General features: G+C 37.2%; 1 pseudogene across 1 annotated transcript in view; it reads right to left on the reverse strand.

Moving 5' to 3' along the window:
* The window catches only part of LOC311596214 (serine/threonine-protein phosphatase 2B catalytic subunit beta isoform-like), a 245,335-nt pseudogene that overhangs the window by 217,857 nt on the left and 6,098 nt on the right, over window positions 1–21,380 (reverse strand). Inside the window, exon 3 of the transcript XR_014783619.1 lies at window positions 19,865–19,957. The product of XR_014783619.1 is annotated as a serine/threonine-protein phosphatase 2B catalytic subunit beta isoform-like (transcript). The remainder of the gene's footprint in view (window positions 1–19,864; window positions 19,958–21,380) is intronic.

A 21,380-nucleotide genomic window follows, 5' to 3' on the forward strand; every position in this document is an offset into this window, starting at 1 on the left:
GAAAGCTACTAACCTGCACTCCCAGCATACTCAGGTAATCAAATTTATTCCTTCACAAGTCTCTTATGGAGTTGAAGATGAGGTTAGCTTAGCTTTACAATGAAACTTGTTGTTGTTTAAGGGTTAAGATGTTTTAGGTCTACATAGAGGTTTTAGTTGATAATGACAATATGTGATAGAGATTGATTTACATTCAAAATTCTAGATGCAACAAGATAGGAAAGATGTTTTCTTTAACACTGTCAAATATAAGTAGTTGAAACATTAAGAATGTAACATTTATATAATTCCTGATTGTATCATGGTTTTTCTTGCTATAGGTAGTATATTGTATAGATGTGTAATAATATAAATGTATATGTAAAAATTAAAAATGTTTAATTAATAAAAAAAGAGAAGGACAAACATCTTCAAAAAAGAAAAAAACAAAGACTCACAATAATAGGAAAGAGAAGAATCCCAGCTCAAAGTTCCACAAACTCTTTTCAATAAGATCATAGGAGAAAATTTGTCCTAATCTAAAGTAGGAGATAGTTATAAAGGTATAAAAAGTGTACAGAACACCACATGGAGTGGACCAGAGAAGAAAGTCCTTTCATGACATAATAACAAAACATTAACCATACAGAACAAAGAAAGCATATTAAAATCTGTAAAGAGAAAAGGCCATGTAACATACACAGACAGACCTTTTAGAATTATATGTGTCTTCTCAATCAAGACTCTAAAAGCCATAGGGCCTAGATAAATGTGCTGAAGACTCTATGAGACCACAGATGCCAGCACAGATTTCTGTACCCATCAAAACCCTCAATCACCATAGATGAAGAAAATAAAATGTTCTATAATAAAGTCAAACTTAAACAGTATCTATCTACAAATCCAGCCTTACATAAGCTGCTAGTAAAACACCTTCAACTTAAAGAGGTTTACTATACCATTAAAACACAGGAAATATGTAATCTCACACCAGCAAACTCAAAAGAAAGGAAGCACACACCATCACCAACAGCAGCAGCAGCAGCAGAAAAATGGAGACAAAAAGAACAATAACTGGTCATTAATATCTTTCAGTATCAAGTATTCAACTCCCTAATGGAAAGACACAGATTAACAGAATAGATGTGAAAACAACCAGGATCCCTTCTCCTGCTGCATTCAAGAAACACCTCTCAACATCAAAGATAGATATTAGTCAAAGGTAAAGGGTAGGGAAAAAAAAGGTATTCCAAGAAAATAGACCTAAGAATCAAGATGATGTAGCAATTTTAATATCTAACAAAATAAACTTCAAACCAAAGCTAATCAAAAGAGATAAATAGGGACACTACATATTCATCAAAAGAAAAACCCATGGAACCATTCAATCTTTAACATCTACCCTCCTAATACAAGGGCATCCACATTTATAAAACAAATATCACTACAACTTAAATCAGATCCTGACCCTCACATACTGATAGCCGAGACTTCAACACTCCACACTCAACAATGGACAGGTAATCTCAACAAAACATAAATAGAGAAATGGTAAACCAAATTATAAACCAAATGGACATTCTAAACCAAATGGACCTAAGATATTTACAGAACATTTCACTCAAACATAAACAATATACTTTCTTCTCTGAACCTCATAGAACGCTCTCCAAAATCAACTGCATACTCACACACAGCAAGTCTCAACAACAAGATTCAACAGAAACAAATAATTTAATTAACCCCCTGCATCCTATCAGACCACCACAGATGAAAGCTGGATATCAACAAAAACAGAAACACAGAAAACATACAAACTCTTGGAAACTTGACACATCTCTACTGAATGAAAAATGGGTCAAGACAGGAATAAGCAAAGAAATAAAAGACTTTATAAAATTCAATAAAAATCAGTACACATCATACCCAAACTTATTGGACCCAATGAAATCAGTTCTAAGAAGCAAGTTTATAGCACTAAGTGCCTACATAAAAATAAACAAACAAAAACTGAAGATAACTCACATTAGCAACTAAAGGGAACACCTTAAAGCTCTAGAAATAAAAGAAGAAATCACATCCAAGAGGAGTAGATAGCAAGAAATAATCAAGCAAGGGATGAAATCGATAAAATGGAGACAAAAAGAGCAAAACAAAGAATCAAAGAAACAGAAAGTTGGTTCTTTGAGAAAATCAGGAAGATCAAAACACCTATCTAAATTAATTTAGCAGTAGAGAAAGAACATCCAAATGAACAAAATCAGAGATGAAAAGGGAAACATAACAATAGACGCTCAGGAAATACAGAGAATCGTAAAGACATAGTTTTAAAACCTGTACTTCACCAAATTGGGAAATCTAAAAGAAATGAGTAATTCTCTCGATAGATACCACTTATCAAAGTTAATAAAAATCAGACAAGCAATTTAAACAAATCTATAGTCCCCAGTGTAATAAAAGCTGTCATTAAATGTCTCACAACAAACCATATGCTTACAAAAAAAAACAAAAAAACAAAACAAAACAACAACAACAACCAAAAAAAAGCACATTGACCTTGGAGCAGACCTGACAGGATGCATTAGATAGATAGAGTGCCTATAACAAAATTCTTTCATGATAAAGATCCTCAAGATATTTGGGATATAAGAGATATACCTAAAAATAATAAAGAGCAATTTACAGTAAGCTGATAACCAACATCAATGGAGAGAAATTCATAGCAATTCCACTAAAATCAGGAACATGACAATGTTGCCCACTCTCTCCATAACTATTCAATATAGTACTTGAAGTCTTAACTGGAGCAATAAGGCAACTGAACAAGATCAAGGTGATAGGAGACGTCAAAGAATCTTTACATGCAGATGATATAATAGTATACATAAGTGACCTTTAAAGTTCCATCAGGGAGCTACTGTAGGTAATAAACACTTTCAGCAAAGTAGCTATATACAAAACTAACCCCAAAAATCAGAAGTCTCCTTTTATACAAATGACAAACTAAAAAAAAATAAGAAAATCAATACCTCACACAGTATAAAATATCTTTGGATAACATGAACCAAACAAGTGAAAGACTTGTATGGTGAAACCTTCAAGTCTTTGAAGAAAAGCACTGAAGAAGATATCAGCAGAAGGAAAGATCCCCCATGCTCATGGATCAAGAGAATTAACATAGTAAAAATGGCCATCCTACCAAATACAATCTAGAGATTCACTGTAATCCCCATCAAATCCCCAACAAATCTTGAAAGGACAGTTCTCAACTTCATATGGAAACACACACACACACACACACACACACACACACACACATACACACACTCAAGCAGGATATCTAACAAAGGAACTGTGGAAGGTCTCGCCATTTCTGATCTCAAGTTATACTACAAAAGCTTTAGTAATGAAAGCAGCAAGATATTGTCATAAAAACAGATGTGTTGATCAATGGAATCTATTGAAGACCCAGACATAAACCCATACACACATGGGCACCTATTTTTCTTAATAAAGAAGCCAGAAATATGCATGGCATGGGGAGAGGGGTGTGCAACACCTTCAGCAAATGGTGCTGGTCAAAGTAAATATATGCATGTAGAAGAATGGCCCGACCTGCAGAGTTCGACTAAAACTCAGGAGGGAGGTCACCTGTTGAGAATGCAAGACACAAGAAAGGAGAGCAAGTCTGATTGATCAAACTCTCAAACTTTATTAGTCAGCCAGCAGCTTTTGTAATTCAGAAGACAGGGAAGCATATTGCTATAGCAACGCAGCAGCTGTAGGCTTTTCTCAAAACACAGGGAATTCTAGGCAGGGTCATAATGTCCTGCCACACAGGGTATCTTGTTTTGTCTTCATCTAGCTTTAGTCTAACTGTTGACTCACAACAGGGTCGCTTCATCCCTATCTGTCTTTAGCTGCTGACTCACAACAGGGTCAGCTAGTTTCTGGTGAAAGGCAAGCTCTGAGAAAGACAGAGACTTAAAGGTGCAGACTTGGAAAAGATGACTGAACATTGGCCATATGGCCTTTTGTCCCCAACAGAAGAATGCAAATAGATCCATACACTCCCAAACAAACTCAAGTCCAAATGGATTGAAGACCTTAACAAGAGAAAATGAGGAACAGCATTAAATACATGGACACAGGAGAACACTTTCTGAAGGGAACATCAATAGCACAGGCACTAAGATCAACAACAAACAAATGGGACTTCATGAAACTGAGATGCTTCTGCAAGTCAGAGGACATTGTTTTGTTGTTGTTTTGTTTTGGTTTGGTTTGGTTTGGGTTGGGTTGGGTTGGGTTGGGTTGGTTGGTTGCTGAAGACAACACTCAGAACACAATTCATTGATCATGGAGAGGATGAGCTGGTGCCTACATACAAACTTCACCGTCATGTTCTAGTGTCTATGACTTGGAAAGGCACTCTGCAGGCTACCAAAAGAGAAAAGTAAGCAGCAACTTTACCACAAAGCCATTGATCTACAATTCGTCCTGCCTAAAAAATATTCTAGAACAATGGTAGTGCAAATCTTGTGGGAGTAACCAACTGATGTCTGATTTGACTTAAGGCTCACTCCATGAGCTGTAACCCACACTCTAAACTGTTGGGTGGGTCTAGATAGCCCAGCGATCTAGGGAAGTACCCAATACTACTGACATTAAAAAAAAAAGTAGCATAAGATGACTCCTAATGATATTCTTCTATACTATACATAGGTGTCTTTCTCACCCTTCCTCCTGTAGATGGGAACACATATAGAGACCCACAGCAAAGCATTATGCAGAAACAGTGGAACACACTACTGTAAGTGAAATGATTCCGTTAAATCCCTCCCCTCAGAGATCAGGGAATGCTGCAGAAGAGGAGCTAAAAAAAGTCGAGGAGAGAAATCCAACAGAGGATACAACGACAACAAAGCCCTCTAAAACGACTGAGCAAAGCCCATACAACTCAGACTGAAGCAGGATGCACAGGACCACCAGGGTCTGTACCAGGTACTTTTCATGTATACTCTAGCTTCCAATTCAGTACTTTTATGTTACTCCTGAGTGTGTAAGCAAGCATGTCTCTGATTTGCGTGCCTTTTGTTGAGGTGCTTTTATTTTTCTGTTGGTTTGTAGTGTCCAACTTTGATATAATGCTTTTTGTTTAATCTTATTATATTATATTGTGTTAAAATATGCAAGAAGATGTGAAGAATTTACACTGCAGAACAAGTAGGTAGCTTATGTTGCTAATCCCCCTATATGGGAATAGCCCTGAGACTGGATGGGATGTAAATGTCTAGGCATAGACAATGCTTCTTGTTGGCTACAGAACCCCTGTGAATTACTATTAGATGTCATTCTTCATATGGCATGAATGAAGATTTACAGATGTCTTTTTTTTTCCTGCTCATACAAATAGTAGAAAGCCAGCCTGAATTGTTCTGTGAACCACTTACATCTTATACACTTAGAATTTTATGACTATATAAGGCTTCTGAGAAATTATATGCTTTCAGAACAAAAGAACCGCACTCTGACATTGGATCAGACCTGACAGGATGCATTCCTCTCAGCATGCTGAACACTGACATCTTGCATCCTTCATGTTCCAGCACCAAGAGTTTCAATTGCTGTTCCTCATCAGAACAAGACAGCTCCCAGGACACTTTCAAAGAAAGCTTCCTATCCCAGTTGGTATAGCATTTCTGACTGTCCCACACAAGACTCTAATTAAGCCTGGAATTCCTCAACATGTAGAAACTAGAACACAAATGTGATTCCTAGCTTGTTTAACCATTTCTCCAATTTTATTTGAGCCCCTACCTAGGTATTATCCAACCTTAATCAGCCAGAAGAAATCTAAGAGAATGATACATCGTTTCCTTTTAGGGGGTTTGGGTAGGGATTTATCTCTCTTTCTTGGGATATAGAGGGTTATTATCAATGGGAGTTGGTTACACGTTAGTATTAGCCTTATTTAGAAAGAAAACAAGGTTAGACTCAGCAATGTCTCTCTTTCCCCTTATCTTACATTCTTAGTTTTGGAGATAGGGGTTGAAAAGAAATAAGGGAGAGTACAGAAATATATAGGGACTATAGAATAGTGAATCTACTCCTCAACTTAATGCCTCAACTGTCACTCACAAGGTTATTTTTAATTCACTGGTATACAGATGCAAAATAAGTTTAGTTCTAGATACAGTGGTATAGAATTCAAATGTAAGTTTGTTCTTCACATATATAGATATATAGAATATATATATTCTACTCTAATTATGAGTCATTGTACCAATATAACTCAATTATAATACAAGGTTTACTTCCAATGCTTTGAAAGTGCTATAGCAAGTTGTTTAAGAGAAATAAGTTATGCAAATTAAATGTTAGTAGATTAAATCATGGTCATGTCAATTGCTAGTCTACTTTTACAACAATAATATACATCTTAGGTACAGCAGATAGATATGACTCTATAGAAAGATAAGAAAGGATAGGTAGACAAAGTCTTCAAAAACCCCCAAAGACGTGCAGAATATAGCATTTAAAAACGTTTTTATTACTTTAAAGATTCATTGACAATGGTACAAGTTAACTCCTGCCAACACCCAGCCTACCTCAAAGAGGATGATGAGCATCAAAGAACCTCCTTATGGAGATGGTTTCAAGTGTGTCAAATGAGCCACTGGACAAAAGGTCCTCATTTCTACCACAGACAGAACTCTGCCTAAAAAAAAGAACAAGCTTGGAAGCAGGCAGAGCCAATGGCCAAAGTCGGCCAAGACAGCGTACACAAGACCTCAATAGTTCCTGCCTCACAAATATATCTGTCAGATATATTGAGCCAAAAGGCTGAAGAGGATGCTCCAGTATTATAGAGAATTTTGGGTGACTACTTAGGTAGAAAACTGTCTCATTCAGAGAGCTACTAACCTGAACTCTCGGCATACTCAGGTAATCAAGTTTATTCCCTCTCAAGTCTCTGATGGAGTTGAAGACCAGGTAGCTTAGCTTTACAATGAAGCTTAGTTGTTTAGAGGTTAAGATGTTTTTAGGTCTAGATAGATGTTTAAGTTGATAATGACAAGATGTGATGGAAACTGATTTACATTCAGTGTTTTAGATGCACCAAGATAGAATAGACGTTTTCTTCAAGGCTGTCAAATACAAATAGTTAAAACACTAAGAATGTACACATATAATTCCTGATTGTTTCATGGTTCCTCTTGCTATAAGTAGTCTATTGTATATATGTGTGATAATATAAAGGTATATGTAAAAAATAAAAAAATAAAATAAAATATGCTAGAAGTCTGTTCTAAGAGACAGAAATGGAGTGGACCTAGATGGGAGAGGAGGAAAGGAGAAATTGGGAGGGGTAGAGGAAGCATAAACTGTATTCAGATTATATTGTATGGAAAAAATTCTATGTTTAATAAGAGGAAAAAATAAAAGAAGAGCACTAAAATTTTTTGAGAAGTAATCTTAAGATATCCACCAATCAATAGTGATTATTATTGATACAAAACCACTGCTGATCAACTTGGAAACCATGCTGAAGTTCTAATGACAAAGATATATCCAATAAAAATGTACCTATATTATCAAAAATGAGTGAATAAATGAATTAATTAATTAATGAGTGAGTGAGTGAATGATTTTTGAGTATAATATGAAACACTATTGGTTAGCTGCCATTTCATGAATTTACATTCTAGAAATTTGTCTGGCCATTTTTCTTGTAGTTTCATTGTAATGTTTGATACTCTAATATTAACATCTTCCCAAGGATGGGTTCTACATTGGAATTAAAGCTATACCCATCTATATAACCACCAAGGAGAGCACAATCATCAGAACTCCACTTATTTCTAAGCCATGTACATATAGTTATTAAAATTCATAATTTAATCTCAAAAAAGGAAGAAAGCAACTAATGGAGTATGAAAATTGTAGCATTCTGGTGCCAATACTTCGCTCAGTGACCTGAGAGCTCTCCAATATATATAAAATTCTAGAAATAAATCAATTCTATTTTTTAATATTTTATTTTTATTATTATAATTTATTCATATTGAATCTGGTTTGGAAGCCCCTTGCTCGTATCTTCCTGTTCCTACTGCCTCCACCTTTTTTCCAATCTATTTCCCTCCCCTAGACCTCTGACCTCCTCCCCCACCATCTGACCACAGCCTATCAGGTCTCATCTGAATAGTCTGCATTCCCTTCCTCTGTGTTCCCACAGGGCCTCTCCCCACTAGGGGGCGGGCAGTAATCAAATTGCAGGCCCCAGAGATCTTGTCAGAAGCAGTACTCTGCTTCCTCCTTCCCCATTTGGAGAATGCACTGTCCGTTGGCTATACCTGAATGGGGGGGGGGGTCTAGATCCTCTGCTTGCACTGTCCTTGGTTTCTGCATCAGTTTGTGCAGGTCCCCCAGGGTCCAGATCCACCAGCCTTGATAGTCTCCTTGTGGAGCTCCTGACAACCCCACACCCAGGTCCTTCCATCCCTCAACTCTTCCCTACAACTTGCAACTCTTTGCACAGAGCCAGACTACAAGTCCCAGCATCTGTCCTGATCCCCTGCTGGGTGGAGTCTCTCAGAGGACATCTATGTTGGTCTATTATCCACTTATAAGTGAGTATATAACATGCTTGTCTTTCTGGGTCTGGGTTACCACACTCAGGATGATCGTTTCTAGTTCCATCCATTTGCCTGCAAATTTCATGATTTCCTTGTCTTCAAAAGCTGAATAGTATTGTATTCTATTATGTAAACGTACCACAGTTTCTTGATCCATTCTTCAGTTGAGGGACATCTTGGTTGTTTCCAGATTCAGGCTATTACAAATAAAGCTGCAATGAACATAGTTGAATAAATGTGCTTGTTGTATGATGGACCATCGTTTGGGTATATGCCCAGAAGAATAGCTGGGTTTTGAGGTAGCACTATTCCCAGTTTTCTGAGAAAGGCCTAGATTGGTTTCCAAGGTGGTTGTATAAGTTTGCACTCCAAAAAAAGACCAGAGCCAGATGGATTCAGCAGAGAATTTTTCCAGATCTTCAAGGAAGAGTAAATACCTATTATCTTCAAACGCTTCCAGAAAATAGAATCTGAAGAAACATTGCCAAACTCATTCTATGAAGCCATAGCCACCTTAATACCTAAACTACAGAATCAACAAAGAAAGAGAATTTCAGACCAATTTCTCTAATGAACATTGATGCAAAAATACTCAATAAAATACTCACAAACTGAATCCAAGAACACATCAAAAATATCATTCACCGTGACCAACTAGGCTTCATCCCAGGCATGTGGGGGGATGGTTTAATATTTGGAAATCCATCAATGTAATCCATCATATAAACAAACTGAAAGGAAAAACCCACATGATTATCTCCTTAGATGCCGGAAAAGCATTTGACAAGATTCCATTATTTTATTAAAGGTGATATCTACATAAGAATGATTCCCTTATTGTGGTACTGTCCCAAGTTTTCTTTAATATACTTCAATTGGTTTTCATAGTTTCTGAAAAAGAAAAAATTGGTGATGTATAAGCACTAGGATCAAATCTTTTCATCAGCCCATACTGTGAACAGCACTGTCCTTCAGCTGTCACAGTTTTGTACATCAATAGACGCCCACCCCTTTCTTTATGGAATATTCTTTAAAGAGACACAATAAAGGTCTTCCTTTGCTTAGATAATACTTCTTCCATAAGTTCACTAATTAGAGATTTATTTCTGTTAATGAGTTCCTCTTTTAAAATGCAAATGCATCAAATATTCAAATAAGAAAAAATGAGTAGGGAACATACAGAGAGTCACAAATGCCTAATAAACATTAAACGAAAGTTCAACCTCATTAATAAACAAAGAAATGATAATTAAAATGATATTAGTTTTCCTATGAACTTGCAAAACTTCTCATAGCAGTTCTCAGCACCAGCTGGGGTCTAGACAGGAGATATGTGTGCCTTTCATAAATTGCTGTTAGAACTGAAAATTTGGTATTAAATTCTCTGAAAGCACAAAATAACTTGTGCCTTTTGACTTGGGCATTTCATTACTAGGAATCTAATTTAAAGAAAAAATAATAGCGATATGTATATAGCTTAATTGTTTTTTGATGCTGCATATATCACTTCCAATTGTTTTAAATAACCTAAGAATGGAGAGTAAAGAGAAAGAAAACTATTTTTTAATAAATCAATTTGGTAAAATACTTCTTACTCTTCAAAGTTATTATCCTTTGAACCTAAACCATCCCCTCTAGGCCAATTATTTGAGCAACTGCTGCCCTATTGGTGATGCCGGAGGAGGCTATGGAGCTCTTGGCAAGTAGGCTTAGCTTGAGTAAGTGGGTTGCTGGGGTTGCATTGTGGGTTATAGGCTGGCCCTGCCTCAGACTACACTCTCTGCCTACCCCCACCCAGATAAAAAGGTGCAAGGGTTTGAGTGAGAAATCAAGTTTCCTGTCTTTAAATGACCAATTACAAATTGGCAATACTCCTTTTTCTTTTGAAAGTCTAGGTCTCCCCAAAACATAAAGACATGTACAAATTTTGAGATGTATTAATATTTTAAAGAAGTTTTAGAAAGACCCCTCCCCACCATCGCCTGCTTGCTGAATCCCCTTAAAACACACCCAACAACACTAACCTGCACCCTGTCCCTTGTGCTCCAGTTTCCAGCCCACAATTCTGCCTGTATTCCTGGAGGCCTGCTGGCATCAGGGACATCCAGGTGGCTGAAGGCCAGCCTTAGAACACAGTGAACTAGAACCAGAAAATAATAGCACCACCAGAGCCCAGCTACTCTACTACAGCAAGCCCTGTATGTACCAACATAGCTGCAGCACAAAAAAAAAAATGACTTTAAATCCAATCCTATTAAGATTATAGAGGACTTTAAAGAGGAAATGAATAAATGCCTTAAGGAAGTACAGGAAAATACAATCAAACAGGTGAAGGAAATTAATAAAACTGTTAAAAACATGAAAATGGAAATAGAAGCAATAAAGAAAACACAGACACAGGAAATCACAGAGATGGAAAACATAGGAAAGAGAACAGGAACCACAGATTCAAACATCATCAACAGAATACAAGAGATGAAATAAAGGCATAGATACAATAGAAGAAATTGATATTATTAGTAAAAGAAAATGTTAAGTCTAAAAAGTTTTTGGCATAAAACATCCAGGATGAAACACTATGAAAACACCAAACCTGAGAATACTAGGAATAGAAGGAGTTTTCCAGCTCAAAGCCCTAAAAAATTTTTCAACAAAATCATGGAAGAAATTTTCCCTAATCTAAAGAAGAGATGTTGATAAATGTATAAGAAGTATACAGACCACCAAATACATTGGACTGGAAAAGAAAATCCTCTCACCACAAAATAATCAAAACACTAAATGCACAGAACAAAGAAAGAAAAATAAAAATGGCCAAGTAACAAATAAAGTCATAACTGTTAAAATTACACCAACTTCTCAACAGAGATTTTAAAAGCCAGAAGGCCCTGGGCAGTTTTTCTGCAGTATCTAAGAGACCACAGATCCCAGCCCAGACTACTATACCCAGCAAAACTTTCAATCACCATAGATGTAGAAAACAAGATACCCCATGACAAAACAAAATTTTAACAATATCTATCCAGATCTACAGAAGATAGTAAAAGGAAAACTCAAACCCATGAAGGTTAACTACACCTAAGAAAACACAAGAAATAATAATGTCACACAAGCAAAACCAAAAGAAGACACACACAGAACCACTACCAACATAAAAAAGACAGGAATTAATAATCATTGTTCTGATTATCTCTCAACATCAATGAGCTCAATTCTCCAATGAAAAGACACAAACTGTATGAATGGATGAGAAAACAGGATCTATAATTCTACTGTATGCAAGAAACTCACTTCAGCATAAAAGATGGGCACTACGTCGGAATAAAGAGCTAGAAAAATATTTTCTGAACAAACAGACCCAAAAAGCAAGCAAAAAGATGGAGAAGGACACACTATACTAACCAAAAGGGGAAAATCCACCAAGATTATCTTCCAATTCTTAACATCTATGCCCCAAACTCAAGGACACCTACATTTGTAAAATAAACATTACTAAAGCTTAAAACATTGAACCTCATACAATAGCAGGGGGACACTTCAATACCCCACCTTCACCAAAAATTAAACAGAGAAATACTGCAAATAATGGAAGTGTAATAGACATTATGACTCAAATGAACCTAACACATAGCTACAGAACATTTCAACCAAACACAAAAAAAAAACATACCCTCTTCTCAGCACCTCATGGAAACTTCTTCAAAATTGTGCTTAGTTACAAAGTGAGTCTCAACAGATATAAAAAATATTGAAATAAAACCCACAAACCACCACAGATTAAAGCTTGACTTCAACAACAACAAAAACAACAGAAACCTACAAACTCATAGAAATGGAGGAACTCTTTATTCAGTGACAACAGGTACAGAGAAAAAAGAAAGGATGAAGTTAAAGACTTCCTATAGAAAACACAGCATAGCAGAACTTATAGCACGCAACAAAAGCAGTGCTTAAAGTGCATAGTACAAAGTACTTTCAGAAAGAAATCAGTGAGTTCTCATGCTGGCAATTTAACAGCACACCCAAAAGCTCTAGAACTAAAAGAAACAGACACACCCAAGATAAGTAGACAGCGGGAAATATTCGAACTCAGGGCTGAAATCAATAAATTAGAAAGAAAGAGGACAATATAAATAATCAATGAATCAAAGGTTCTTTGAAAATCAACAAGATAGACAGACTCCTAGCCTAACTAACTAAAAGACAGAGAAATTATCCAAATTAACAAAATCAGAAATGAAAAGGGGGACATAACAACAGACACCAAGGAAGTCCAAAGAATTATTAGGTCTTGCTTAAAACCCCGTATTCACAAAATTGGAAAAGCTAAATGAAATGGATGAGTTCCTTATGAAATACTCCTTACCAACATTAAATCAAGATCAGATAAACCAATTAAATAGGCTTATTACCCCTAAGGAAATACAAAGAGTAATTAAAAATAGCCCAGGGCCAGATGGTTTCAGCACAAAATCCAACCAGCTCTTCCTTATGAACATTGATACAAAAATACTAAATAAAATTTTCACAAACTGAATCCAAGAAACATCATCTACCATGATCAAGTAGGCTTCATCCCAAAGATGCAAGGATGGTTCAACATACAAAACTCCATCAGTGTAATGTACTATGTAAACAAGCTGAAAGAAAAAAACAGACCTGGGATACAAGACAAATGCCTAAACATAATAAAGGCAATATACAGCAAGCTAATAGCCAATATCAAATTAAATATAGAGGAACTTAAGCAATTCCACTAAAATCATGAGGAAGACAAAGCTGCCCACTCTCTCCATGTCTTTTCAATATAGTAATAGAACTATTAGCTAGAGCAATAAGACAGCAAAAGGAGATCAGGAGAATACAAACTGGAGAGGAAGAAGCCAAAATATCACTATTTGCAGATGATATGATAGTGTACAGAAGTGATCCTAAAAATTCTACCTAGGAACTCCAGCAGATGTTATGCACCTTCAGCAAAGTGGCTGGACACAAAATTAATTTCAAAAAATCAGTAGCCCTTTTATATATAAATGATACAAAAAAAGGCTGAGAAAGAAAATAGGGAAACAATACCCTTCACAATAGCCATGAATAATATAAAAATATCTTGGTGTAACTCGAACCAATCAAGTGAAGGCCTGTATAACAAGAACTTCACATCCCTGAAGAAAGAAATTAAAGAAAATATCAGAAGATAGAAAGATTTCCCATGCTCATGAATCCATAGAATTAATACAGAAAAAATGGCCATGCTACGAAAAGCAATCTACAGATTCAGCACAATTCCCATCAAAATACCAACACAATTCTTTAGAAACCTTTAAAAAAAAACAATATTCAACTTCATATAGAAAAACAGAAAACCTGAGACAGCTAAAACAATAAGAGAATTTCTGGAGGTATCACCATCCCTGATTTCAAGCTGTACTACAAAGCAGTAGTAATAAAAACCACAAGATACTGGCATAAAAACAGACATGCTGATCAAAGTAATTGAAATGAAGGCCCAGAAGTAAACACATACACCTATAAACACTTGATTTTTGACAAAGAAGCCAAAACTACACAATAGCAAAATGAAAGCATCATCAACAATGTTGTTGGTCCAGCTAGATATCTCCATATAGAAGAATGCAAATAGATACATATCTTTTACCCAACATAAAACTCAATTCCAAGTGGATTCAAGACCTCAACATAAAAACAGATATACTAAATCTGACAGAGGAGAAAATGGTAAATAGCCTTGAACCCATTGGCACAGAAAACAACTTTGTAAACAGAACACCAACAGCTCAGGAACTAAGATCAACAATTAATAAATAGTATGGCAAAGGACACCATCAAAAGGACAAAATGATAGCCTACAGAATGGGAAAAGATTTTCACCAACTTTCATGTCTGGCAGAGGACTGACATCCAAAATATATAAAGAACTCAAGAAGATAGATATCAGCAAACCAAATAATCCAATTAAAATGGGATATAGATCAAAACAGAGAATTCTTGACAGAGGAATCTCTGATGGCCAAAACCCATTTAAAGAAATGTTCAATATGCTTAGTCATCAGGGAAATGCTACTCAAAACAATTTTGAGATTCCATTTTATACTTGTCAGAATGGCTAAGATCAAAAAACTCAAACAACAGCTCATCCTGGTGAGGATGTGGACCAAGGTGAAAATTTCCATTGCTGGTGGGAGTGCAAACTTGTACAACCACTTTGGAAATCAATTTGATGGATTCCTTGGAAATTTGGAATCAGACCTACCTCAAGACCCATCTATTCCTCTCCTGGACATATACCTAAAACATGCTCTACCATACCACAAGGACACTTGCTCAATTATGTTCATAGCAGCTTTATTCATAATAGCCAGAAACTGGAAACAATCAAGATGTCCCTCAAAAGAAGAATGGATAAAGAAAATGTTGTCCATGTACCCAGTGAGATATTACTCACCCATTAAAAACAATGACATCATGAACTTTGCAAATGGATGGAACTAGAGAAGATCATCCTGAGTGAAGTAGCCCAGACCCAGAAAAAAAATATGGTATGCACTTATTTATAAGTTGATCTTAGTCATAAAGTACAGGATAACCATGCTACAAACCACAGACCCAATGAAGATAAGTACAAAGGAGAGCTTTGGGGGAGTGTTGCTCTTGAATCTCACTGAGAACAGGAAATAGTTTAGACATAGGGGTGGGATGATTGGCAGGGAGGACAGAAGGAGAGAGTATGGGGAGAAAGTAGAATGTTGGGGGCATCTCTGGAATAAGCTAGAAACCTAGGACAATGAAAATTCCCAGGAATCTGTGAGGATGATCTTAGCTAAGACTCCTAGCGAAGGGGGATATGGAGCCTGAAACAGCCATCTTCTGTAACCAGAAAAGACTTCCAGTGGAGGGAAGGGGACCCCAACCCAGCCACAACCCCCATGATTTGTCCTGCCTACAACATGTGCAGGGGTAAAAGATGAAGCAGAATTTGAGGAAAGGGTCAATCAATGACCAGTCCATCTTGAGACCCATACCATGAGAGAGAGCCCACCCCAAACACTATTAACCATATTCTGCTATACTTGCAGACAGGAGCCTAGCACAACTGTCATCTGAGAGGCTTCACCCAGCAACTGATGGAAGCCGATACAGAGACCCCCAGCCACACATTAAGTGGAGCTCGGGGAATCCTGTGGAAGAGGGGGAGGGAGGATGAAGGAGCCAGAGGGGTCAAGGACACCACAGAAAACCTAAGGGTTCAACGAACCTGGCCCCACAGAGGCCACAGAGACTGCACCACTAACCAGAGAGCATGAATGGGTCTGCATGTGGGTCACCTAACTAACAGGAGGAGCAGGAGCTGTCTCTGACTACACTGCCTGCCTTTGGATCCTTTCCCCTAACTGGGCTACCTCACCTAAACTTACTGCAACCTTGATATGCCAAGGCTGATGGATCTCCCTGTTCTGAAGAGAAGGGAAGAGGGGTGAGTGAGGGGGAGGGGAGGGAGAGACGGGGAGGAGAGGGGGGGGAGGGGGAAGCTGCAATCAGGATGTAAAGTAAATAATTAACTTAGTCAATAAAAAATCTAATTTAATTTTTAAAAAGGGAGTTTTGAGAACATTATTTTTTAAATATTTCTTTTTCTCTTATGCATATAAGTGTTTTGCCTGCATCTATGTACGTGCATTGTGTATACACTAATGCACACAGAGATCAGAAGCAGGCTTCAGATGCCCCAAAACTAGAGCTGCCTGTGAACCTGGAATTGAACTCAGGTCCTCGGGAAGAGCAAGAAGTGCTCTGAACCACTAATCCCTCTGCCCAGACATACCACATCTGGATTTTAAGAAGCAAAGCCAATTTTATTTTAAAAGGGGTATCCAATTCAGGTCGAGTACTGGGCATCAAATATTGGAAAAAACTAAACATCAAGAAAGTGGATATGCAAGCCTGTTCTGTATCCTACAGTCTCTTTCATTAGCAAGCAGCATATTATCCACCTCAGTGGAGTACATTGGCCGTATTTAAGACTGCTCTGTTAGTTCATAAAGTTCAAAATTTCAAAGAAATTTTCAAAGCATTGAATTGATTCATGTGCATGCACATACTTGTTGACTAGCATGTCTAGGATCCTGACTAATCAAATTGTCACAGCAACCACAGGAAGGGCATTTAATTGATCATGCTTAATAGCAGTGTCCTATTTTTTATGACTGTCCTAAAATGAATTAATGGATGAGGCATTAGTCTGAAATTAGTAAAAATAAAAAGATAATATTTTAAAATTAAAAAATACATTCTAAATTTTTAATTTCCTGTGGAATTAAATAATGGTTTTATTTACAATTATGTAATAATTGCTACCATTTCTGAGAACAAACATATACTCAAACAAAACTGCTTGAGAAGGCTTTTCGCCTCCAGCTTAATGTTTCCAGCAGGATTATACAAGAGGATGCTTTTCTTTAAAAAGTACCCAAGGGCTGATCCATTTTCCCAGAAGCACTCCTAATGCTTTGAACCTGACGTCCTTGCTTCTGGAGCACTGTCAGATCCTCATGGCTGTTAAGTCTCACCTCAGCTGCCAACGTGTCCCCCTCCCTACCCCACCCCCAACCCTCATCCCTTCTAAGCCTCGCTTACTGTGCAGTGCATGTGGTTCTTGAGTAACCCTGAGCAACTACAGAGTTGTGTGCACTGTCTGCCACTGTTGAAATCGACTATCATTTTATTTGCAGTACTTGGATGCATAATCCTTTTTACAATCACTCTAAAAGTGACTAACAAATAGTGTCTGGTAGAAAGCCAAATAAATCTGCTTATGTAACAGACAGTTTTATGTCTCTGAGAACATTAAAGCCAGAGAGTAGACTAAAAAGGTAGTATCTGCGCTGGACCTGTGCATGGTAGAGCATTGCAACCACCAGAGCCATCGAGGTTTTAGGGAAGGATTCAGAGGCCAGTTAACCCAGAAACAGAAAGACTTACATGGTATATACTCACTTTTAATTGGACACTAGCCCAACAGGCATGTCCCATGAATGTCTGCACTTACCAAGAGATTGGGACAGATGTGAGGACATCTGACTGGGACTCTAGGTAAGAGAAATATAGGAGATAAGGAGATAGAAGGATCCAGAAGATCTTAGAAACCTACAAGAAGAATATCGTAATGGGTGGATCAGGGCCCAGGGGTGTCTGTTCAAACTATTGCACTAACCAAGAACAATACAAGCAGTAAACATCGTACCCCTACTCTGATCTAGCCAATGGACAGGATATCCTCCACAGTTGTGTGGAGACCGGGGACTGACTCTGACATGAGCTCTGGTGCCCCGTATTTGACGACCTTCCCTTCGTGGGGAGCCCTGGTGGCGCTCAAAGAAAGAATAGGCAGACTACCAAGAAGAGGCTTGTTAGCCTGTGACCATAAAGAGGGAGAGGAGATGCCCCTCAGACATGAACCTAAGGGAGGGTAGTAGGGTGGGGGTGGAAGAGTAGGAGGAACGGAAGGATAAGAGTGATGAGAGAACAATTGAGTTGTAATCTGAATAAATTAATTTTTAAATTTAAATTAAATTAATTTTTTAAAAGAGAGCCCACAATGAGGAAAGCATCTCCCCCCTCGCTCCCCCACCACCACCATTACTCGAGTCCCATGCCCGGGCCCCACACTCAGCAAAGAGATATGTAGTCTGGGGAAATTCAAACAAATCTTGAAAAGTACAGCCAAAAAGCCACCTTGACAAGGGATTCAGCTACACTGACAGCTGTGCTGTAATAGAGAAATAGAGATTTAAGCCAAGAATTTGAGACTTCCTTGGGAACAAAGGAACATTTAGAGATTCTTTAGTGTGTATGTCTGAAAGATTTTTGCCATTGACTGCTAAAGATGATGTCACTATAGTATTAGGGGGAATGGAATGGTTGTCTCAGTGGCTAAAAGCACTTTCTCCTCTTCTAGGGGGCCCGAACCCAGCTCCCAGCACCCAAATCAAACATCACACAACCACGCATAACTCCAGCTCTAAGAGGATCTGATGCTCTCTACTTGCCTCTGTGGGCACAGTACACACATGACACATCAGGAGATGTATTTAAATTCATTTAAAATTGTACTGATTAAGGAGAGAGAGAAAGCTGCTTACAAAGCGCAGAGAAAGATCTTTGACCACTTTAAGATGTTGCCAATCGCCCGTAGAGTTACCACATACAAGTACAATGGCATCTTCCCTTTCTTACAGGGCCGAAATTTCACCACTAATTCCTGCAATTAGCCTTTATTTTCCTGCTGCCCTGTGCTGCATCGTTTTAGACAATGAGACAGTAAGATAGAGGCTTAATTTTAAAGTCCTCCTTTGTAGTAGATGGACTTCCATTATTTTCAGTCTTATTACCAGTCTCCTCAGATCTAATCTTTCCTAAACATTTCTAGGCTACTTATGGAGTTACTTCTGACTTTTATAACTTACTAAAAATTCATTAAAGACTTCATTAATTTTTCACCAATCTACAAACCTTATCGCTGCAGTTTTTATTAGCCAAGATATAATTAACTAGGTCTGACTTTTTAATTTTAGGGACAAGTCATTTACCTACACTATCAACAGTTTTATAATAATTACATTTTTACTCCATCAGATTTCTCTCCAAATTATGTCCTGTAATTAGAATTCCACAGTTAGTATCTCATAGCCTTAGTGGCATTTACATCTGTCTTCTGTTACTCTCAGTCTTTAAGTAATGAATATTTTCTAATTCCTCTACTTTAAAGAAATCAATAACAATACCATGCTCAAAAATCACAGACTCTATTGTAGAAGCGTCTACTAATGGAAAAACTTAATCTTTGTTTTCTGACATTTATACTTTATGCATGCTGTCCTACCCATTTCATATCCACAGATTCAACATAAAATAAAAAAATTTGCAAAAATAGCATGCATATGTACTGAGCATGTATAGTCATTATCATTGGCATTAACTATTCAACACAACTGCTTACATAGCACTTGCATTATAGTAGGAATAAATAATCCATGTCTATCTCACGTCTGTGAAGGAATTTATGCAGATTATGCCCTTTTATGTAAAGGAAGCTGACTTGAACACTCATGGATATGGCTGTCCACAGCAACCCTGAAAGCAGTCCCCGATGGCTACAGAGGAATGACTAGTACCCACTGGTTATCCAATTTCATCACATAGTAAAATACAAGTTAAATGTTACTTACTGACTCTTAGCAGAGAATGAACAGTGTTACCTCTTCATCGGAGCTGATGTGAATGCAGCCAGCAGCTGCAGAGGCATTTCTTTGCTTTGGTTCCTAGGAAGAATTAAAGACAACAAATATACAACAACTCCTGCAGGTTTCTTGTATCTAGTTCTGGAATCTCTATAACCTGTTTATCTACAAAGATGCAACACAAATTTCAAAAAATGGGTAAATATCCAAATAATTGCATCAATTTAGGCTTGACCTTATATTTCTCTTGATGCTGTTTTAAAATTCTGGGGAGATTAAATGGCAATTACTCATTTTTTTTCTTGTTTGTTTGTTTGCAATGTTTTAATCAGTGTTTTCAGTCATTATATAAAATGTTCACTGCAATAATTATTTTTATTTTTAAAACTGAATATTTTTAAGTGATAAGTCTTTGGAGTTTGTTTAATACTACATCTGTTTAGCAGAATAATATAACATATTTTCCCCTAGGGCTTATGACCTGTCTAGCCAGAGTTTCTTGCCTATGCTACCAACTATAGTTTTTATCTTGAGGAGCAGGACTTAAATCCAAGCAGAAAGTGGTTGGTTTATGCTTCACCACTATTGCCTCAGGGACCATCCAGAACAGTCACTATTGCATCATGCAGGATTCACCTCAGGAAAAGACAGATGGTTAATTTTGCCTCGGGTGTCATGCATAATGTCTTAAAGTACTAAAAAAAATCTAACAGGGATGATGTTTCCAGATCAGGCCCAGCTCCATTTCTCCATGTTATATGACTCAAGGAAGTAGAGCCTTCAGCAATAGGATGTTTCCAACAAGTTCTGAATGTAGCCAAGAGCACTGACAATAGCCTATGATATTTGGGAGTTTTCAGGACCTTGATGGCCAACAAACCAAAACAATTAACCCATTTCTAGCATTGGATTCTAATTTGGTGGCCTGTGGTGTCTAGTGGCAGCATTGTTACCCTGTAACATTTTAACTTTTTGAGTGTGCCAGGGGGGTGAGTGCTTACCCACACAATGCACTTCTACAGAAGAAGAAACTATTTCCAGAAAAGCTACACACTACATGAAAATTAGTCAAATGTGTTACTGCTGGAAACATTTGAAAGCCACTCTAGCCTAATGCTACTTTGGACTTTCTTTTAGTGTGGATTCAGTGTGCTATACATCCCAATGTAAACACTGCATTAGGTCTTTATCCAATATTGTTTTACCTTCCTGTATCTGTGGTATTATTTATTAAATAATTATAAAAATGAAGCGAAACATAAAAGTTAAACCTGTGACCTTTTTTGTAACAACCAAAAAGGATCCATATATTAAACAAAGATATATTTTTCTCCCAAAGGCACTGAAACTCAAAACTAATATTGAAAAAAAAAAAAAGAAAATCTAAGGGAAATATTCTCATCTAAAATCCTGAAATAGCTTGTATAATATGAATATGAATGAAACTGTGTTTTCTAAACAAGCTCCTATTATTAAGCCTAGACCCTTAAATAAGCAACCAGGG

The sequence above is a fragment of the Acomys minous genome, assembly GCF_964271855.1.
Source record: "Acomys minous genome assembly, chromosome: 4".
Lineage (NCBI taxonomy): Eukaryota > Metazoa > Chordata > Mammalia > Rodentia > Muridae > Acomys > Acomys minous.